General features: G+C 41.0%; 1 long non-coding RNA gene across 2 annotated transcripts in view; it reads left to right on the top strand.

Annotated features, from left to right (window-relative positions):
- The first annotated feature begins 376 nt into the window (after nt 1–376).
- LOC109144088 overlaps nt 377–21,608 on the top strand; it is a 55,648-nt gene continuing 34,416 nt past the window's right edge. The window contains exons 1-2 of one of the 2 annotated variants that reach the window (XR_002044592.3): nt 377–498; nt 15,410–15,564. This is a non-coding gene — a long non-coding RNA (uncharacterized LOC109144088). The remainder of the gene's footprint in view (nt 499–15,409; nt 15,565–21,608) is intronic. The other variant, XR_002044593.3, reaches the window with a different exon arrangement.

The raw sequence follows: 21,608 nt of genomic DNA, 5'->3' as shown, positions 1-21,608 counted from the left end.
CAGACAGGGTCAAGTTATTAATGCTGCATCTGTACAATACTGGGTCTTCAGGAATGGTGAAGTACAACTACAAGAAGCACTGAGCAGCTGCTGGGTGTCTTCCTGCCCAGTGTAACAGCAATGGAGTTGAGATTTTACTACTGCTCCAGTAAGGAGAGATTAACAAAGAAAGGGAGCAGTGCTATTCTGCAGGCAGTATAAGCTCTCTAGGATGGTGCTGTCTCCAGAAAGGCTTTCTCTAACCTCAATTCTTTCTACTTTGCTGGCCAAGTTAATTGAGGGCTAGAGATGAGTGTTCAGCTTCGTAATGAGGCTGGTCTGTTTAAACTCACAGACCCAAAAGTTATCCTGCCAGGACAAGGGGTGAGCCCTTTCAGCTGTGCTTAGTCATGAGTCAGCCCAATATGATCAGAAGAGTTTACTTTGAAATGATGTCTCTTTGCAGCCGCTATGAGAATGGAGACTACAAGTAATATTAGCAATTTGCTAGCAGACGTGGTGAGCAAATTAAGCCTTAGCTTTTTCTTAAAATTTTCATTTTGTTGTCATTCTTTGGCTACTGCAATTTGAGGTTACTGATGGAATACACATTTGCTTCAATCTATGAATTTTCTGTTTAAATAATATAGCCATGACGCATCTCTGCGGAAGCTTGTAAGTAGAGCAGCCAATGTTTGTTAAATATATCAGAAATGAAGATAAAAAACTGCACTGTGCTTTTTGGTGTTCTTTTTGTGTGACTGAATCCAGGCAGGCAGATGACCAGGAGGGAAAACTGTTTACTCATACCAGAGAAAGTGAAAGTACAGGGTTTTATTTAGTACACTTTAGTACTTTATTTAGAGCATTTTATGTTAAAATCAGATGTCTGAGGCATAATAAGCTGTTCTTCCACCTGCAATACCTCCACAAAAACAAAACACTCAAGCTCTAAATTCCCTGAAAGGTAAAGTTTATATGAGGTTATTTCATATTTGATTAGGATGCAGATTCTTCTTTTTATCCTAAGGAGAAAAAAAGCTCTCTTTTTAATAAAAATGTGCTTTTCTAAAAGCAGTCTGATTTTGGTCAAGATACCCTAGATAGGACTATAATTGTTGCAGGAGAAATAATACTCTGCTCTGGACGTTTGTTGGACTGATAGAAATGGCTAGAAATGAGACTATAGCACCCTGGGAAACTGTAAGGCAGAGGAGAAAGCTCTAACAAGGCACTCATGCATCCTGGAGTGTGTAATTATTCTGTCTGAATGCAGTTAAAGGATTTAATTAGTATACAGAAGGCAGCATAGCAGTGGAGTCTTCCTGACTATTGATTTTTAATAAGCTCAGAATAATGAACTGTCTTCAGGAAAATATTATCATAAATTTATTTCCTGTGAAACATTAAGGAATTAAGACAGTGTGACCCTGGGGCTTCCATTTTAACATGTTTTAAATCCCTAAGGCAAGAGTCCCTTTTGACCTTTTTTATTTATGGATTTTTTGGTCTCTTTTTCTTTTCTTTGTAGAGTTTCATGGTCAAGACCTTGCAGTATTTTCTCAGACACTCCTCAGTTAGCCTTTTTAATGTCAATTGTGCATGTGGAGCTCTTCTGTTGTGGATGCAAAAGTGTATTTTGTGTTGCTCTTTCTGGGAAAGTGTCTCCTCCTTTCCTGGGGAGCTAGAATATCGTTCTGTTTTTGTGTTGGTTCAGCCTCATCCCAAGGGTGTATGAATGCTGGAAGAGAAAAAGAACAGGTCTGCATTGCTTCCTAATGCCCAGAGCACTTAGAATTGGTAGCCCCTTGGGATTGCTGCAGTTTGGGTGTTATGGGAAGCACTGGCTCCTTTGAAGAGGTAAAAGTTTTGTTCCTGAAATGTGGTTTCTGGTAGAAATGACGTCCTGCTCTGCCAGAGGAACTTGGGGAAGGCTCTGATGCTCCTGATATCAGCTCTTTAACAGCAGCAAGGCAAGGCTGTGTGAATCACCTGTACCAAGATAGAAATATAAATTAGGTGGACAGTAGAAGTCTGAAATTTTTCAGGAACAGAATCCCTGGCCATTTGGTTGTGAGAGCAACAGCCACAGGAAAAAATCTTTGGGAAGGTGCAATGCCTTGAGATTGTTCAGGTTTTTCTGAAAGGGTGGGGGTATGCATTCAAACTCCAAGAGAAAGGAAACAGACAGTCTGGTTTGCAGAGAATAGAGCAAGAAGTAGTGGCACTCCTGCACTGGGCTGTAGATGTTGTGAGACAAAATGCCTGGGCATGTGGTGGGGGTTTTTAGGGACTGGTTGAACAAGCACTCGCCAGGAACGTCATCAGCATCCTGCCCTGGGCAAAAAGGAAAATGAAATTACCTCTTGCAATCCCTCCCAGCTGGTCACTGTGTCATCCTAGAATGGGTGGACACAGGGTGGGAACAACCCTGTATTTTGTGGTGTTGGAGAGTGCAGGAGTGACACAGTCACCTCCCTCCTAATGAGGGAGTAAGTGATCCATCACTCTGTGCAGGATCTGGCAGTCCCATCCTGCATATGTCCTCTCAGAGGCTTTCTTAAAGCCTGTGAGACCCCCTGAGCTTTCTCCTGTGGGGGAAATGCAGCATGAGGTATGTCCTTTATGTTGCTGGCAAGGAACGGGGGCTTTGAGATGGGGGCTTTGTGCATGTGGAAATTCTCAGACAGAAGATGTCCAGGAGCAGGGGAGAAAAAGAAACCTTTAGCAATTGTATCACACTGCTGCTGATTTGAGCACTTCAGTAGAACAGGTCTGGTGAAGGGGCTGTTCTGGTGAATAGGCTCTCAGCAGTGAGGGGCTGGAAAGGTGTTGGTGCTGTGTAATCCCCCTGCAAGAGGCATAGCTGTAATCAAACTGCCTCAAACACATCAAGGCAAGCGCTATGTGCTCACGATGGTAGAAGCCACCACTGGATGGTTGGAGACCTACCCTGTGCCTCACGGTAAATTTGTTCCAGTTTGGCCAAATTTAGAAATATATCCTCTGAGAGAAGGAAGGTCACAACCATCCCTCCCCCACCAGGTTCGGGAAAAATAAATTTTCCTCAAAGGAAAGTGAAGGAGATAAAGACTATTTATTTAACAAACACACGGGAAAAGGATGATAATGCTAAATAATAAAATCTCTCACTGTGGAGAAAAAACCTGGGAAAGTGTTAGAGTTCTCCCTTTGGTCTTCTCAGAGCTGGGGCTTGGCCCAGAGCCCGGCCCTCTGTGCCCAGTGGAAAGTCCTCCTGATGTGCTCTGATGTTGAAGCAGTCCAGCAGAAAAGGGAGGAAATCCAAAATTCCAGGGAAGGAAAAAAGTTCAACTCTCAGAGTCTCTCCAGAGAAAAAGAAGCTGAACAACTGGCCAAAAGCTGACTGGAAAGCAGCTAGCCAGGTGCCTCTTCCCTCCCCTGCCGCAGCTGGAAAAAAACTGCTATCTCTGTGTGACCTTGAACAAGCTGCAAACTGCTTTGAAAAAATTTTGCTCAGTTTTTCCTTCCCCCTCTCAGGCTCAGTTTAAAGGCATAGAAAGGCACAAAAATTAATTTCTGGGCATAGGGCAGCGATAATGGGATATACACATCATAAAGTCACCCCAAGACAGTAGCCCAGCTCCTCCATGCCTCTGCATGTAGCTTTGCTACTTTGGTCCTTATGAAAACACAGGAAGGAACATCCTTTTAATTATATTTTTTATTTTCTAGCAAGTAAACTGAGTTTATCTGTATGCACAAAAGACATCTTGATGCTTCCATGTGCTTTGTTAAAAATTTTGCCTTTTGAAATTGACATCCATGGATTGTTGCGTCGAACACACACACTTCTGAGGAAACAACTCAGTAGAAAACTCCTCTAAGATATTCAGAGACTGATATTTGGATAAAACTGTGGAACAGAGGATCAATTTGTGAAATAATTCACTGAAATAATCCCCATGAAAGACATTAAATACTGAGTAATTTTTCATGGGTGTCTTGATGCACCTATTTCATTTTATTAAGTGCCTGTTAACTTGAAAATCATTTTCTGCTGGTAGTTTTGATAGAAAGGAAGTCTGTGTAGTGTTAATCTGTTTGGGGCTGCTCTTGAGACTCACCCAGCTCCTGCTCACAGTAGCAACAGGGTGCCCACTGCCTATAAATGCTGAACATTTTAGTTCTTGTAAGCTCTACTTTTTTTCTATTCTGTTTTCTTCAGGAAACTGTCGCAAATTAACCCAAGTGACAACATGAAGTAACAATTTTTCATGAGGCTTCCTGGCAGCTTGGCCAGCCAGGTAGATGTATGTCATCTGTGGCCTTTAGCACTGCTTCTCTCTCCTTTACTTGCTTTCCTCAGCAGCAGTTTGACATGATGCAACCTCTTAAAAGAGTCACAGCCTGTAAAAACTGAACCCATCCCTCGGATAATAGTGTTACTTCAGCTCCTGCTCCTCCCAAGGGCTTCAAATTTGCTCACTTTTTAATCCCAACTATCAAAATGGAAGCAATAGTCACAGGAAAATTTGGCTTATTTTTGTGCAGTAGACTTGTAAGATCACCAGTTCTGGATTGGAATAGGGGATATTTTGTGGTCTGCCTGTAGGAATAGTTGAGTCCTGTGGACTCAATGAATTGCTGTCAGGATGTTACTAACTGCTACAGTCAATAGCGAAGGTCTCTTCTGACAGCAGCTCCCTGCTTGCTGCTGCAGATGAGGCAGTTTCTCAAGGTTGAAATGCCACACGTGGGAACAGGAATATATTGGGCCACCTGTGTCCTGTAGGGAAGAAACCACATTTGCAGAGGCAACAGTTTAAACAGAACTTGCACAATAGATGCTAATTAGCTGCCCTAGAAAGCTCTGTTATGACAAAGGCCCATTCACCTTTGCCAGCCTGAGACACGGGACGTGCTCAGGGAGTTTCTTCTTGGCACTGCGTGCTGCCACTTAGCAAATCCTCATGGCCTTCAGGTGACGCAGATGCACAGGGATGTTTCTCTACATGCAACTCAGCTCTCTGCTTTCAGCCAGGCTTCTGCTCATTGGGACTGTCTGCTCATGCTCTTGGATTTATTTCAATTCTTTCAGGCTTTCTTTGTTTTCCTCTGTTTCTCTTGGCAGCACACAGATGAATACAACTGTGTTTCAGCCCACTCTAAAATCCTTTTATTTGCAACTGGTTCCCAAAAAAATACCTGAATTCCGAATTTGGGTTGAGAGCTTTTTTATTCCTTTGCTGGAGTGTTTTCAGTGATCCGGGACGTTAATACCCTTGATTAAACTGCCCTGGTGCACAAAGGATTTTGTTTTCCTTAAATGGACTGAGGAATGGTGATCAGAGTCCTCTCATCTCTCACAAGGTCTTTTTGAGCTCATGGATGGAAGAGAGCTTGAAGGTAGTTAATTTATATCACAGAACAGGTATAAATAAATTCTCCAACTAACTTGAATGAAATGATAGATTAATTCTTACTGTTGCATTTTATCTGCTGTATGAAATATCCTGAGTGACTTTTGGTTGAATTTGCTCCAGAGAAAGCCTGAGTAAAAGAAATTAAGTTATGCTTGGTTTGGTCTTCAAACCCTGAGCTGACCCTAGTTCACTTGACAATGCTTTTCAGTGCTTTGAGGACTCTTTAGACCTTCAAGCATGTAATGCAGTTGGCATGAGTTTACAGCCCTGTTTTCTGATGTGAGGAATACTTTCATTCCAGTCCAGCAGAGCACTTGCCTACCTTTTCTATTCTAAGATTACAAATAGTTTCACTGCAGTTGTTGGGACTATTGGCAGGCAATAAGCTGCAGGCATGCTGCAGGAGTGCAAGCCTTTCTATGGTTTGGAGACTACAGCTTTGCACAACTTGGATTGTGCTTAGCAGGGTTTGGGATTTTTTTGACTGTTTTTGTAATATTTCCTTGCATCAGAAAAAGAAGTAGTTTCATGAGTTATAATCCATTAGTAGAGTAGTCAACACCTGCAGCAAAATTTGCAATCTAATGCTAGAGAGTTATTACTCTGGAAGAAGTTTGCATACCTAATAGGTCATGAAAAGGAAGAGAACACAAAAGAAACCCTTTTTGACCATGTCTGTTCTAATCTTACAGTGGTTGAAAATCCTTCTGACTGTTAACTGTCAGTAATTTAATCCAACTCACAGAAGGATGAAATTATGAACAGAAACCCATCCATCCAAGCCTGAGGCACAGCCACTCAGTATGGGCTCTGTCAAAGAGGAAGCTGCTGTAGCACACAGTGGCAAGAGAAACAATTACCTGTTATTTTGTTTCTTTATTTGCTTGTTTATACACCAGAAATGTTATTTTAAAGGGCTAAACTAGTGATAATACTGCTTGAGCACCCACACGCTGGCACTATCACTCTGAGACAGGGATGGAAAGGAAAAGAATCCACTGCTTTGAGGACAAAAATGGGCAAATGCGCTAAGCTGTCAGCTCCAGATTTCATGTATTTTTATATAAGGACTTTTGAAGAGAGGAATATGAATTGAGAGGGAAAGTGAACGTGAAATACAATTACATATCAGTAATTTTCAGGTGGTTTCCCTTTTCCATGGGTGTAGAAATGTGTTCAATTGCACTTCATTTCATTTTTCTTTTTGTTTAGAGATCTGTGCTTTTATAACTTTGAGGCAATTCTGAAGACTCTTCCTCTAGTTTCGGCGCAGACCCAATATCTTCATAAAAATATATAACATTGAGTACTCAGTAGCCACCTGAAGTCAGTTGTCAGGCTCCATTTTTAATTACAGACCATCTACCATGTTCATCATGACGATCTTGCTAAAGTTCTCAATTCTCCCTTTAATTTCTGTTTAAAATATTAGAGAGCCCCTGAATGAAATACTCTTTCCCATTTTTATTCATGTTCCCATAAGCTGAGCAGTAGTGATTTTAGCTGTAAAATAAAATATTAAAATCTATAGATGATTAATAATTATTTTGGTAATCAATCATCAAAATACAAAAATATAATGAAGGATTTAAGAAACCTATATATATATATTTAAATAAAAGTTAAAAATGCATGCAATATTCTTGTTTTCTAGTTGATGTGTTAAGACCCTGGAGTGGACAACAGCTCTTACAGTCTGTTCAGTGGTACTGGTGTTAGGTGAGACCCTGTTTTGGGACTCAGCTAGAGTGAAATTATTTTAAACTGTGTTGGGAACCAGTGTTCTCCTTGCCAGCAAAGCTGAGATTTTATGTGGGAATAGTTTGTCTTTGGAAAACTTTGCTGTAACAAGAATTTGATCCTGCTTCATGGAAAAAAATAATCTCAGGCATCCCCTGCAATTTAGGAGTATTAATTCCTCTTATAGGCTGAGACAGCTAGCTTTTACACGGAGCTCTTCTTCACAAAAATCATTTGCTTCATTTTTCTAAGTCATAGAGATTGTGAAAGGTCTCTGGAAAACTATGTAATAAATTAGATGAAAAGTCTGTTTTGTCTCATCCAGCAGGAAGTATGCTTATCAATGTGGCTGTTAAACTCTGAATTTTCTAGGGAGCGCTCCATGTATGAGTTGATGATCTTGATCCATAAAAGCAGGCTCTTAGACATGACTCATAAACTTGTCTGTGATTCAAATGTGTCCTTCAGTTTTGAATAAATGAGTTGTCCAATGACCTAAATAGGCCCTGTCCTTGCTTTTATCTACATCCAAATTATGGGGTTAACATTGTGATAGGTGTAGTCCCATTGCACGTGGTGGACAATGGGTCAGTCTTACAGGGGCATAACTAAGTGCTATAGGAGCAGATTCTAATTACAAAGACTATATTTATTAATATGAACATGTATATCCCACTTTAAGTTCTTTCATTTTCTGGGAAAATTACCACAATGTTATCAAAAATAATTTCCCCCATGTGCATGTAGTGTGTTGATTAACAGGTTTAATGACTTTCACTGTTTTTATAGCCTTCTAAAGTCTTATCTCTCTTCCTGGCTTTTGTGCTCTTTCTAGTCATTTAGAAAATCCTGAAAGGAAGACAAAACAAGGGGTTTTGAGACAGTGAAGTGAGACAGCTAATTAGTCCTAAGGAAGCTTCAAAGTAGATAAGCAGACTATATCAGGTTTGCAGTAATGACAAAAATAAATCAAAAGGATCATTCATTCTGGGGTCCAAAACATTTTACTGGAAGACATGAAATTTATAAATGAGCATGCTCAGGAACAATTTGGATTCATAAATAACACAACTGAAACTTGCCTGTATGTCTTCAGTTCATGGTTTGTTCTTGAAAAATGCGTAGTTCACTGAACTATGAAGTTCTGAAAAAGCTTTTTAATCTTTTTCCATCCTTTTACTTTCTGTGAGTAGGATTTTGTTTTCTTTTTGACTAACCTAAACATTTTTGTTCTCAGATTAATGAGCTGCAAAAAATGGGACATGATGGTGGCTTTTTTTCCACAGTGCGCACATGCTTTTCATCATGTCAGTCTGTGCTTATCCACATCAATAATACAGTGAGTTTGTGGATCTTTTTCCTCCTCAAACCACATCCCCACTTTCCCACCCACTGTAACCCACTTACAGGACAGCCACATTTTTCAAATATCCTTGTTGATATTTTGCCTCCTCTCCCTAAGTGAGGATGCAGAAAGTGGTGAATGTCTTTCTTTGCAAACCTGGCTCTTCTGAGTGCATCAAGCAGGAAGATGGGCAATGTCAATATCTCTCAAATTTCCTTTCAAAATCCACATTAGCAGGATTTTTCTCAAGGACTTTTCTTTGAATTTAAGGAGCAAGTAGCAGGTACAATTTCACCCCATGCACTGAGGCAGAATCTCTGCATAATAGAAGACTTTTGCAATTCTTTAAATTCTTGAGTAGAAAATACATAATTTAATTTTAAAAATGTATTTAAATTTGACAAATGTGACTCCTTCCATTCTATTCCCTTGTCATCACCTAATAATATAGGTAGGTGAATTTTTCTTACTACAAGTTGATCTCCTTATCCCTCGTGCTCCCCACAAAGATTCTAAAACCAGACAGCAGATAAATGTATTAAAAACTCAGAAATGACTCAACTATCTGAAACTGGAAAGAAAACATATGTGCCATCACTGACTTTTGTTTTCTGTCTACCAAAGAGGAATTGCATATTTTTCTTCCTGCCTTGATGACGAATACAATGCGAGCCATTAAAACTTGCGCTGCAGACAGAACTGTGTTTTGTGCAAAAACACATGCCACGGAAAAGCTTTAACATATATAATTTCTAAGGTAATAATCACCTTCTCTGAGAATTGTGTCTTTGAAAGGATAGAACTCCCATCCCTTCATAACTCACTGCACTGCCTTCAGTGATGTCAGATCAGTACTGTCTTTATTTGAAAATACTTAGAAAAGTATTAGCTGTGCTTAATCACTACCTGTATATTTTTTCATGAGGATTGTTTGGCACATAACGTTAGATCAGGCAAATTATGTTTATGTTGACTGCTGCAGCATCATCATCAAATGAGCAGCACTTGTCTGGTGAACCGTACACAAGCACAGGTGCATGTCCACATCTCAGCAGGTCACTTTGAGCTCTTTTTATCCGTAGCAGGGGAAAACAAGTGAAAGTGGTCAAGCATGAGTAGTGCTTTAGGTGTTTAAATTTCTGGTAGATGAGTTTAATTTTGTGTGTCACTATTACTTGGTATAGTAACACTGCAATACTGGGTTGTTTCCACAGGCCATAGTTCACTGAAACACTTTTACAGTTTGGGATTAGGGTGTTGCTATTACTCCACTGTGAGAAAACCTTTTCATACCTAAGACTGTAGCAAAAATATAGTTACACACTTGAAGTTCTTCCCAGTTTGAGTCCTATCACTGGATATCGTGTGTAACCAAGTGGGACCTGGCTCTAAGGATGGGGGAAGCATTGGCTGTTAGAGCCCGCAGTGCTGCCTGCATAACTGAGCCATTGTCATGCATCCTGATTTGTGCAAGCCAGAGACATGTGTAGGTGAGCAGACATGGTTCTGCCAATGGGACAATGAAGGCATTCTGACCCCTTCTCCTCAGGGTTTCCCCTGCTCTTCTTCTCACCCCATCCTTTCTGTCTATACTCTACTCCCAAAGTCAAGCTCTTGCCTCATGACTGGGGTGTAAAAACTAAATTCTGCTGACAGCAAGCACCTGGATAAGTTTTTTGAGACATCAACCAACGTTCAAGCTGTTTCCTTCCTTGTGCTCTTTCTCAATATTTTTCTATTTTCCAGCAACTTGCAAAGTTTGGGATATAGGATATTTCTCTGGTAAAATCTAGGGCAGATTAAAAGGTTGTTCTGCCTTTAAGAGACGTCCTCTGAATTGCTTTATAAAGACCAGACTTGCATGATATGCACATAACTTTTTTCAGATACCTATCATGACATATTTCAAATACTTAAAGGTGCTCTTCAGTACCTTTTGCAGCAGATAGATGTTGTAAGGTACTAGAAAGCAGGCCAAAAAAGTCCCTCCTTCTCTCTGCAAATGGCTCAGAGATTCTCTACGTGAACAGGCTTCTTTTTGCTGATAAAAGTGAAGCCATACCCTGGAAAGGGAGAAACAGCACTTCATTTACATCACTTTTTTTTTCTGTCCAGGTTTGGGGTTTTTATTCATTGGGATTTTTTAATTTGAAGGAATTCCTAGCTTTAAGGAAGTCCAAGGACTCTTTTTACATAGTGTTGTTCTCAAGTCAGTGTTTTTCCAAGGGCTAAAAAAGGTGATGTTTCCAGTTTTAAATTATTTCTTCTACTTAGTTTCAGCCATTTTATTTTCTTCACAGTGTATGTTGCACTTATGTGGGAGGTTTGTTGGAAGACTCCTTGCTGTATTACAAACAAACCAGCTGTAGGTCAGGAATCATTGCTAGAGAGATTCTGGCATGGCTGACCATGCACTGGACTTTTTGCAACAATCTGAGGTGAATGAATCTCAGTGAACTGGTGGATTGTGATGTATTTACACAGTGTATCTGCAGTTACTGGTGTGTCTATGAACAACTGTGATGTGAGAAGAGGGAAGATAATTCAATTTATGGAATAAATTGTACATTGTCTTCTTCCTCTATTTCCCAGCTGAGAAACAGCAGGCACACTCTATGTACATACAATTTCCTCTCCCAACCCCCTTTCTTTCTTTTTCTTTTTTCTTGGCTTCTTTTTTATGTTCTTTCTTCAGCTTGTAATTTCATTTGTATGTGGTTGGAAATAATGTATAGATCATTAGAGGGATGGAATTAATTGTGCAGTGTGTTGGGAAGAGGAAGGGGGAGAAAAGGACAAACAAGAAAAAATATATTTAAATTTCACCTGTACCAGCTTTCTAAGCTGCTATGGTGGATACATAAGGAGAAACAGATTGTTGTTACTTTTTGCCATCTGCTCAGTATGCCACAGATAGCTTTTATCAGCAGGGAGCTATTATCACCAGTTAAAAACCATACTCTCTTTAAATAGTCTCTCTCTTTCTGTCTCTCAAAAAAAAAAAAAAAAAGGTATAACAAGAAAAATAATTTCCACCATTTAAATACATTTGTATGTATTTTCCCTATCTGGGCTCAATTTTTGTGCTTGCAGAAGAGGCTCTGTCTCATGTCACACACTGTGTTGTCTGTCCTTGCCTGTGAGGGACTGTGAAGCCTTCCCAGCCGAGCCCAGCCAGCCTGGACATGGCTCCAGCTACTCAGTACCAACACTGCTTGCCTTGACTAGGGTCTGCACTGGGCTGTAGTGCTGCCACTATGTAACTCTGTAGGACTTTGCTTTCTAACCCTCCACCAACCTCCAGTTTATGGGTGAGCTGTGTTGAGATCACCATGCAGGCACATTTCGGATCCAACCAGTTCTGGAGCTTAAGTTATCAAAAAAGGAATGTTAAGATTTATGCAACAGAAATGTACATAAATCTGTTCCTCATTCCCTATTTTTATCACAGCAGCTGCAGCAGTAACAGCAGCTGCAATGATGGATCTCTCCATTGGTACTTCTGCGCCATTTCCACTGAGATCTCTTAACTTCCACCTGTCCCATCAATACCTGTCTTCATTTGGGGAGACAGAGGCACTTAACTACATGCTTGGGTAAGGATGTGTATACATTCCCTGGGACACTAAACTGCACTTGAATGTAGCTCCTCCCCCTGTTAATTCCCATTGTATCTCCCTGAGGCACTTCCTTTACAATGAATGACTCCATTTCAAATCAAACCATTTTTCCCTGCGCCAAAAAATTCCCAGTTTAAGCTAACCAGCTTTTTTTCATCTTTGCATGTATCACTTCAGGTGCTCTGCTTACCCAGAAATTTTAACGAAGTCCATGTGTAAACCTTCTCTATTTGCTTTCCATGTATGTACACCAAATTAAGAACGTGTACATTAGCCTGTGTACCTTTCAGCAGATAACTCCTCTCGAACAGCTGTTGTTTATTTTACTATGTTAAAAGCGATGGCTATACCCCATTTGGAGAAATGTACAACTATAAGTAACATATTTTTGAATCAAAATGATACTAACTATATAGAAAAAGACAGAAAGGGTGGTGGTAGTGGCTCAATTTTTTCACAGGACCCTCCAGAGATTAACCAGTCCAAATTCCAGTTTCTCTTGCAGGATGGGACCTTCAAACCAAACCAAACCAAACCAAACCAAACCAAACCAAAAACCAAACCAAACCAAACCAAAAGTGTGTTCATTGCTCTTTGTCCTTGTCCTTGGATCCGTCATGAGTGATGGGACTAAATGAAGAGCACTAAGGGCTAAAAGAAAGTTAGTAAGTTTTTATTTGTAGGTTGTTTTGGAGACCACTGATAGCAGTTTTGATATTATCTATGTGGACTGGCCCATTGGAAACCACTGATATTGTTGGTAAGGGTTTTTTCTTAAATGTAATCCCACTCTCCATTGGTTTGAACATTTGTCAAAGGACATTGCACCATGAAGCCAAAGTTAATTTCTATACTAGTTGAAATCAGTCGAATGATTCAGTTCTCATAATAACATAGTCCCTGTCCCACTGGAACTTCTTTCCTTCCTAATGCAAACTATAATAACCACTTTTTTTTTATTTTTTGATTGGTCTCCTCTATTCTAGGAGCACCAACATTGAGGATTAATGAAGATTTATGAAAACACATATTTGTTGGAAACATACTTCTATGAGATAAGGCTTTTAGAGACTTTAGTCAGTTATGTTATGGATTTTCTTGGTGTGGTTACTTATTATTAAATTTTTAAATGAGCAACATAATTTGCCAAATATCATATAAGTCTTAAGTATATTGACATTAAAGTAAAATGAGGTTGCGGAGAAATTTGTCCAGGTTACAGGATGTCTGTATTGGATAACTCTGAAGCTTCTTATTCATGACTTTTCATAAACATGAAAATAAGAGTCTTTGATTGCAAACCAGTATAAATGAATTGGTAAAGATTCCATTTTTGAAGGAGATTCCAGGGCAAAGAGTATAGAATACATAATGATAGAAGGAAAAACTGTTCTGGTTTTGTTTCCTGCTTTTGATATATCTCTGCAGAAGACTGGGACACAGGTGCAAATAATAGTAGCCTGAATGCTAGACTTGTATGGGCAACATCGGGCACCAATGCACCAAGATGGAAGTCAAGGATAGTTTTGGAAAAGAAATCCCTTGTCCTTAGGCTGTTGTGTGATGTCTCAGTGGGAAGGTTCCTCCTGTTAATCCAAACAGTGATTCTGCCTGTGACGGATGTGGAAATGACATTGGGGCAACTGATTTGGAGAACCAGAACTTGTCTTTCACAAGGCACGTAATTCTCTAGTCTTCATTCATTAAGTAGGTAGCTGTCATGGGTCAGCAAAGCATAGTCCCGGAAGTGATGTTCTTGCAAAGGGGTTGTTACAGCTCCTCTGTGACCTGACAGAACCTATCAGCTGCCTAGTTTGAATATGGACAATTTTTTAAGCCACTTAAAATTGTGACCGCCTCTGTGATCCACATTCAGAATAGACAAACCCTGGGCAGAGCTCTCTCTTGTTTCTGGCACTGGGACAGGTGGCTGCGGGCCCTGTGTGGGGCCAGCGGGCCCGGCCCAGGCCTTGCTCGGGTCAGGCTGGGCCAGGCCACGGCCATCCTGGAGCCGATGGGCCCTGTTCCACCTGCAGAACCGCCCATAGCCCTGCTCTGTGCAGATGGAGCGGCCCAGCTCCCCCTCTCCAGTGCGGCCACGATTCAGCCAAAAGCTGCACCGCTGTCCAGCAAAGATCATGTGAGCAACAGCAATAAGTGACATTCCAGCTGCAAGGCCTGGGTGAGATTAACCCTTTTAGTGCTGTGAGGAGCTGAAAACCTGAGGGAAGAGAAAGAGGAGATGCTTAAAGCTGAAATTCTGTTGTGAAGCTATGATGTATCAGAGTACCTGTTGTAATTTCATGAAGGCATGGGGGGTGGAGCGTTCAGCTTGTACTTGTGAGCAAAAGCACCTGCGCTGAGGTAGGCAGATGCTGAAGCAGCTGTAATTTGATGAGAAGTTTGAACAGGGAGTGATGGAAGCGATGAGGACTCTTACTCCACATGGGAAGGGGAAGATCTCTGTTCCTAGAGATAGTCCCAGAGATAGTCCTGGAGATGAAGATGAGGAGGACCCTTTGCTCCCAGGGAAGGAGGAGGGCCTCTGTTCTTAGAGATGAAATGCTCCCAGAGATGGGTGAAGAGAACTTTTTTTTCTGAATGGCTCAACCTTAAAATTGTACCCCAGTAATTCAAGAGTGGACCCTCGAAAGCAGTTGTGGGAAAAGCTGCAAGTGGGGGGAAGGGACTCTCACATGATGCGAGCAGAGAACCAACCCGGGCGGTTGTCTCATAATAATTTCTCCATAGCATGGGCAAGAGAGACTCCTCTTCCTAAATGGACTGAACAAGGTTATTACGGAAGTGGTAAACAGACTGAACATCTCAAGGGTTGTTTTACATTGTCAGAGGGAGAAGGGAGAAAGGTGGGGGGGGAGGAGAAGAGTTCTGAAGGTGTGGTATGATTTTATTTTTTCTTTTTCCCTCTTTTAGATCTGTTAATAAACTTCCTTATATTCTTTCAAGTTTGGTGCCTTCTTGGCTTTTCTCCTAATTCTTATCTCACAGAAGGTAAATAGTAATGAGTATTTTGGACCAAACCACTACACTAAATTGGTGTTTCTGCCTGGTTACAAACCGAACCAGCTACAGTAGCTCATCTAAATACTATCTTGTCACTTTTCTGTTCATCTTAGCAGATATGATTAATTTATAACATATGACTTCTATATTGGATATGACACTTAAATATTTCTCATCGTGAATATGGTCATGTGGTGTTGCAAGGCCAAATGTTGTCTCTGTTTTAACTATATGACATACCAAGGTGTTTTCCATTTTGAATCATTCTATGACCCTACGTGTATTTTACTTTGCAGGCTCTATGGGATATGGTAATGCCATATCTGGCTGTTCAGCTAGGCTAGGCATTTCCTGGTTGCACCACCGTCACCTGTTTCTGGGGAACCTATAACCTTGGCTGACCAGCATTTGTAATTTATTCTGCTGTTTCCCTCGAGGGTGCTACAAACATGTAAGCTGTACTTTTCTTCCTTGTTTTCAGTTGCAAGTCCTGCAATACAGATAGAACTAAAAATTAGAATAGCACTCTGCCTTGTGTCTGTACTGTCTTTGTAAAACTGGTCTCCCATTGCCTATACCCCTGCTATTTCTCATCATATCCTGGTAAGAGCTGCAAGGACACTCTTGGGTAAAGGCCATGTGAGAGAGTTTGTATATCTGTTCTCTAAGAGAAAGGAATTTGCCAAAGCAGTACATTGTTTTTGTTTAGTGGATCTTGTTTTAGTATTCATTTAACAAAAGATTATATATTATGCTACTGGTTTTAGCAGCCATCATGTTTAACTATTATTTTGGTGATACTTGGGACACAAGTTTTTCCTCTTGCATTACCATCTATTCTCTGTCTGATTTTATTTGTTTGTTTGCATTGACAGTTCCTTTTTAAAGTTATGCTAGCTCTCAATAGACGCCAGAGGCAGTCACACTATGCAAAACAAACTAAAACATGGCACTGTTCCCTCCTCCTTTGAATGAGCAGCAATGGTGAGGGCAACTCACTCGATGCTCTTCCCAAATCACAGAATTATAGAATCATTCAGGATAGAAAAGACCCGTAGGATCATTGGGTTCAACAAATGCTGGGCTTTCTCCTGAGTCTCTGGGCTGGTTTGAAGCCATGCCAGCAACCATGGTTGCAGTGCCAGTAAGCAGCTGGAGCAGTGTTTTGGGTTTCACTGCTCAGGTCATTTTAGGACAGGCCTTTCAAGTTGATTTGCCAAACATTGGCTCTTTTTCTGCCAGCATAGAGAACATGTTTTTCAATAATGTATTTATAAGCCAGGCTAGATTTTGTCTCCACATGAGATGGTAAAATATTAATCCTGCCTCTGTGCTGTCAGAGTTGAATGTGGCTGTCAAGATCTTTAGGGCAGAGCTCAGGAGAGGGCTGATGTGGAGCCCATCTGTGAGACCTTGCCCTGGGCTGACCTGGCCCCAGGAAGGGATTTCCAAACTCTGGTGTGTCTTGCTGCCACTCATGTTCCATTTTGTGACTGTGTCCATCTGAAGATGGAAAAGGAAGAGTGTGTCCTAATGTGGCTTTAGCAAAATTGCAGCTAATCTAATGCCTTTTCTCTTGCTGGCCTGGTTCTGACATGTCATCACAATCTCATTCTGTTTGAACTATAATGCTGTCATGCTAAAATGCACAGAGAGCTGATGTTTATGGCAACACCCTTGTCTTTGGGTACTTTATGTAAGTGGGGCCAGGTGTCCCTTGTGTCTTTCATCCTGTCCTGCTATTATGTCTCTAGAGTGGTACACCTGAGTCTGTGTTTTATATACCTCCTAAAAAGGAGGAAAAATAGCCTGTAAGAATTTTTTCTGGGCAGAGGTGAGTTAGGAGCTAAGACCTGACAGGGTTGATACTTAGCCAAAATCCTGGAATTTTTCAGGAATGGTAGGTGTTGGGTTTGTGCCACAGGATAAAATGTTTTGTTCTTTTCAGAGGGGTTTCTCAGCTTTGGAGAGCAGAGATAATAGAATGGAAAGAGGAATTACTATCCATATAACATTATCAGTCTGCTCAACCAGATGCCAATATTCATACCACCATATCTACCCAGATAAATCTCAAAATGTTTCTCAGCATGTTTGGCAATCTTCACTGTTGTCTTGGGGTGACTTGATGTTGTATTCCCTATTGCTGCACTATGCCCAGAAATTAGTATATATGCCTTTCTATGCCTTTAAACTGAGCCTGAGAGGGGAGAGAGAAAAGTGTACTTTTTCAAAGCAGTTTGTTTTCATGTTCCAAGGACACAGAGATAAAGTCTGTCTGCTTCTGCAGAGTGAGGGTGAGGAAGCAGCCAGCTTGCTTTCCAGCCAGCTTTTGGCCAGTTTTTCAGCTCCTTTTCCTCCGGAGAGTTGAACTTTTTTTCCTGGGACTTCGTTTTTTTCCCTTTTTCTCTGCTGGACTGTTTCAGCATCAGAATACATTGGGAGGACTTTCCACCAAGGCCTTGGCCCTGGAGGTGGGCCCACCACCCCGTCCCAGCTCCAAGGAGGAGGAGAGAGAGAGACTACGAAAGGACTCTAAAATTTTCCCAGGTTTTTCTCTCCACAGTGAGAGATTATATTATTTAACATTATTATTATTTTCCTGTGTGTTTGTTAAATAAATAGTTTTTATCTCTTTCACTTTCCTTCGAGGAAAATTCAATTTTTCCCCAACCTGGTGGGGAGGGGTGGTTTGCGGCCTGCTTCTCTCAGGGGATATATTTCTAAGTTTGGCCAAACCGCCACAACTGTGCTGCCACTATTTTCAAGTTTAAGTAATGTCACTCTGCAAAGCAGCTGTTGGGCTGACAAGGCAAGTTCTGAACTTGCTCTCAGATACACACAATAACAAATTTCTGATTGTTATTGTAGTATGACTGTGCTTTTGATTAGAAAATTTCAGGGGATATATTTTAAAAATCCCTAAATAAGAAGATACTGAAGAGGAATATTTCAGAGAGTTGAAGGAAAGAGAGGGATGCGTTAGAGGAAAATAAGCCAAAGAAGAAATATTAGGAAGAATTTTTTAAGGGTTATGAAGAGGAATAAAATTAACTTTAGAACTGTAAGTACCATGACAAGAACGTTTCAGATTTTAAGGAATTTGACTTCAATGGACTGGTATGTGCTTGAGGGAGTAGCAATGATGGCAAGACTTGGACAAATCCCAAAGCTCCCTGGAACGGATATCTGAGTACAAGCCCTAATACCTAAACGAAGCAGTGTTTACCTACTGTGTTCAGAGAGCATGGACACCTTAGGAGCTGTTGCTTCATGTTGAGGTGTTGGGGAGTAGTGGCCCTCCTTACCCTGTCTTAAGGATGTCCTACTGCTGTGTCTATTTTGGCCTTTCTGGTTTGGCAGGTTTTGTAGGTGTGTTGCAGAGTGATGCTCTGTGCCACAAATTCAGCCCAAGACTGCAGCTAGGGCCAAGCTTGTAGGAAAGCCCAGTTCCTGCTGAGATGTCCCTCTTCAAAAGCACTGTCAGTCAGACTGTTCTGACAACAGCCTGGGGAGCTTCTTTCTGCATAAATTATGCTGCCATCTTTAACCTTTCAAGTTTTCAGCCTCTCTTCCAATCCTGTATGCTGTTCTTCACAGCACCTTGGGGGTTAGCTTGTTTGGGAGCTTTCCTGTTACTTTCTTAGGCTTTCTCACACCTTTCCCCGATCCCATTTTGTTCCCAGAAATCTTCCTGACTGCAATAACTGTGACAACATTTGGCAGCTGCTCAACCAAGTATGCACTTGTTTACATCAATCTGTGTATAGCTACTCCTCATTACTTGGTGGTTAATGATCTTACACCTACATAGGGACTGAATTTGCAAAGACACTCCTCTTGGTTCTGATACTGCTCCTTTGCAACTACTAGATGAAATCTACTGCAAAAGACGTGCATTCCAGTGAAAGGCAGCATCTGGTGATTAGTTCAGAAGAGACTTGAAGACAAAATTAACTGTACAAATTAGTTTTAAAAGGAGTTTCTGGCTATCCTTTCTAAAATTTTCCTTTGAACATGAGAATGCTCGCAAGCTTTTACTTCCTGGACATGGTTTCCTAGTGGTAGCTCTGCCTACAGATCATAGTCTGAAGCTTCAATGGTTCTTCCCTTAATGTGTCAAACAGATTTAGTGTGATGGTAGTGTTGAGACATGTCCAGAAAGTTTGGGATCCAAAGCTGGAAAATAAGCATCATGGAACATTCCTGGCAGTTATTCCTGTTTCTTCAGACCCAGTGAAACATTTTACACTTTTTCCCATGCTCAGACACGGCAGAGAAAACATTTTTTTTGTACCTTTTTTTTTGTCTGGACAGTGTCATGACTATAGGAAGAAAAAGTCATGAAAGTGTCCCATCGCTTCACAGATGACTGGATTTCCTTGCTAACAACTTCCCACTAATCTGTTAAAAAGGCTTTTGGATGTAAATCCTAAATTGCACAGAAATCTCCTAAAACTACCTCTGGCCACCATGTGAAACAAGCATCCATGGGACTAGGATTTAGATAGGCAGAGAGCTGGCACTTTCCGCTCGGAGTTTTGGCACAGAAGACATGGATTTTCCCATTTTCCTCCAGTGCTTTATGGCTGGTGATAACTTTGATATCTATTTCAAGAATAATTTGCCACTTCTATTAAATCCATTGCCTTATAATGCATCAGTGCTACTTGTGACAGGCAAATAACACACACCAGTAGCTAAAGGATTTTTTTTCCCTGACATGTATAATATAACTTTATTTCTATAAAGGAGTAAAGAATGTACAGGAACTTACTTGGTTTGCATGAATTTGTGTGTTTCAAAAGGTAGAAGAGAAGGCAGACCAAAATTGAATTATAAGCTTATTGTGAGTATTATGAGCTTGTCCTTAGATGAGTGTCCCTACAAAGTATCTCAGTGTGGGTTGGTATTCTGGTGGTCTCTTTTCAGGGCTGGATGCATTTGCTGAGCTGTGCATCTTCTGGGGTGATTTGCCCTTAAAAGGTCAACTGAACTGGACATGGCAGCAACTGAGGTGTTTTGCTAAAAATTATCCCTTTTAAAAAGGGAAGGTGATAGAGATGAAGGAAAGAAAAAAAGACTTGTTTAAATGCTACAGACCTTCAAGCTACACTAATTAAATGGCCTGACTTAATAAAAGATGTAATTGGAGGAGGGCATCAGCTGTTATATCATGGTGTGTTAGCTACCTCTGGGACTCTGGGGAATTTTGCAGAAGAAAACAGTCATCAATATATCATGTGACATCTCAGGCTTTGTAGAGACTTCTTAGAAGGAGACTACTGACCTTTACCCTCAGCCATTTTCTCTGAGATGTTTCCATTCCAGTTTGCTTTTAAACTAATTAGAAGCATTACTAGCAGCCTGTTGAAACATCACAGAAATGTAGTGATGTGGCCGCACAGACTGACAGAATTCTGTTTCCTGGAATGGCTCTTGCAGTCCCAGAAATATTTCTCCCCCCATAGCAACAATTCTTGAAAATCAGTGATTATACAAAAAGAAGCAGAAAAAGATAAGCAGGTATATAGCCCAGTCTCCTATAAAAGAGGAAATATAGCCCAGGAAAATATTTGCAAAGTGGCCCTGAAAAAAAATTGGAAGAAGATGCGTTTAGGCTCAGCACCAGCAGAGGGAAGTTGGAGCTATCAGCAGCCAATTCTTTGATGTTTGCTGCCACTGAAGTTTATCAGGACTTCCTATATTTTCCACACAGAGATAGTATTGCAGGAATGAAATGTCTTTAATATATCAGTTTTTCCTTTTAAGCCAAGCGATATCTGCCATTTAACTCTGTCTAATGGGCTAAAAGTAGCAATGTGAGGCCAGGCATGGGGTGTAGCGCGGGGGTTTCAGGCTGAACTGTGTAAAACTGGCAAAACACTTGCCCGTTCTCTTTAGAATGAACAAATGCATCATTAAATCAGGCGCTCCTGCTCACCTCCACCAGTCTGCAGCACAGTACCTTTTGTAGAGCTCTGGAGTACACCTGGGCTCTGGCCCTGCAGCCACTGGCCACTTCCTGGTGCGTTCAGGTGATGTTGGCCCATCTCAAGGTCTCAGCATCAGGAGCAAAGCACCCAGTGGCTGTGGCAGATGTTTCTTGTTGCACTGCAGTTTGGTTTGTTTTTAACCCTGAGTAGGTTCCTTTGCATGACTGTGCAGTGGTGTCAGCACTGCTGCAGCTCTGCCTCATGGGCAGTAGTGCAAAATGCATAGGTTGTGGTCACTTAATTTGGTGTTAGTCACATCTGTCCTAGCCCTTGTCAGATTCCTAAGCAGGGGAGTGGGTTGGGTAAGGGGACTTCAGGTTTCAAACTCTGCAGAGTGTCCTGTCTGAAAAATACCGTTCGAGATTTTTGCCAAAGTGCAGATCTGCCCTTGGGGAGCTTCAGAGACTCAAGAGATGAGACAAAAGAGGGAATCTCAGTCAAACTTCCACTCTACTGATTTTTCTGATAACTAAATTTTTTAATGTAGTAACCCTTGGAG

The sequence above is a fragment of the Corvus cornix genome, chromosome Z (assembly GCF_000738735.6).
Source record: "Corvus cornix cornix isolate S_Up_H32 chromosome Z, ASM73873v5, whole genome shotgun sequence".
NCBI classification, from domain to species: domain Eukaryota; kingdom Metazoa; phylum Chordata; class Aves; order Passeriformes; family Corvidae; genus Corvus; species Corvus cornix.
This window is presented reverse-complemented; position numbering and strand designations above follow the sequence as displayed.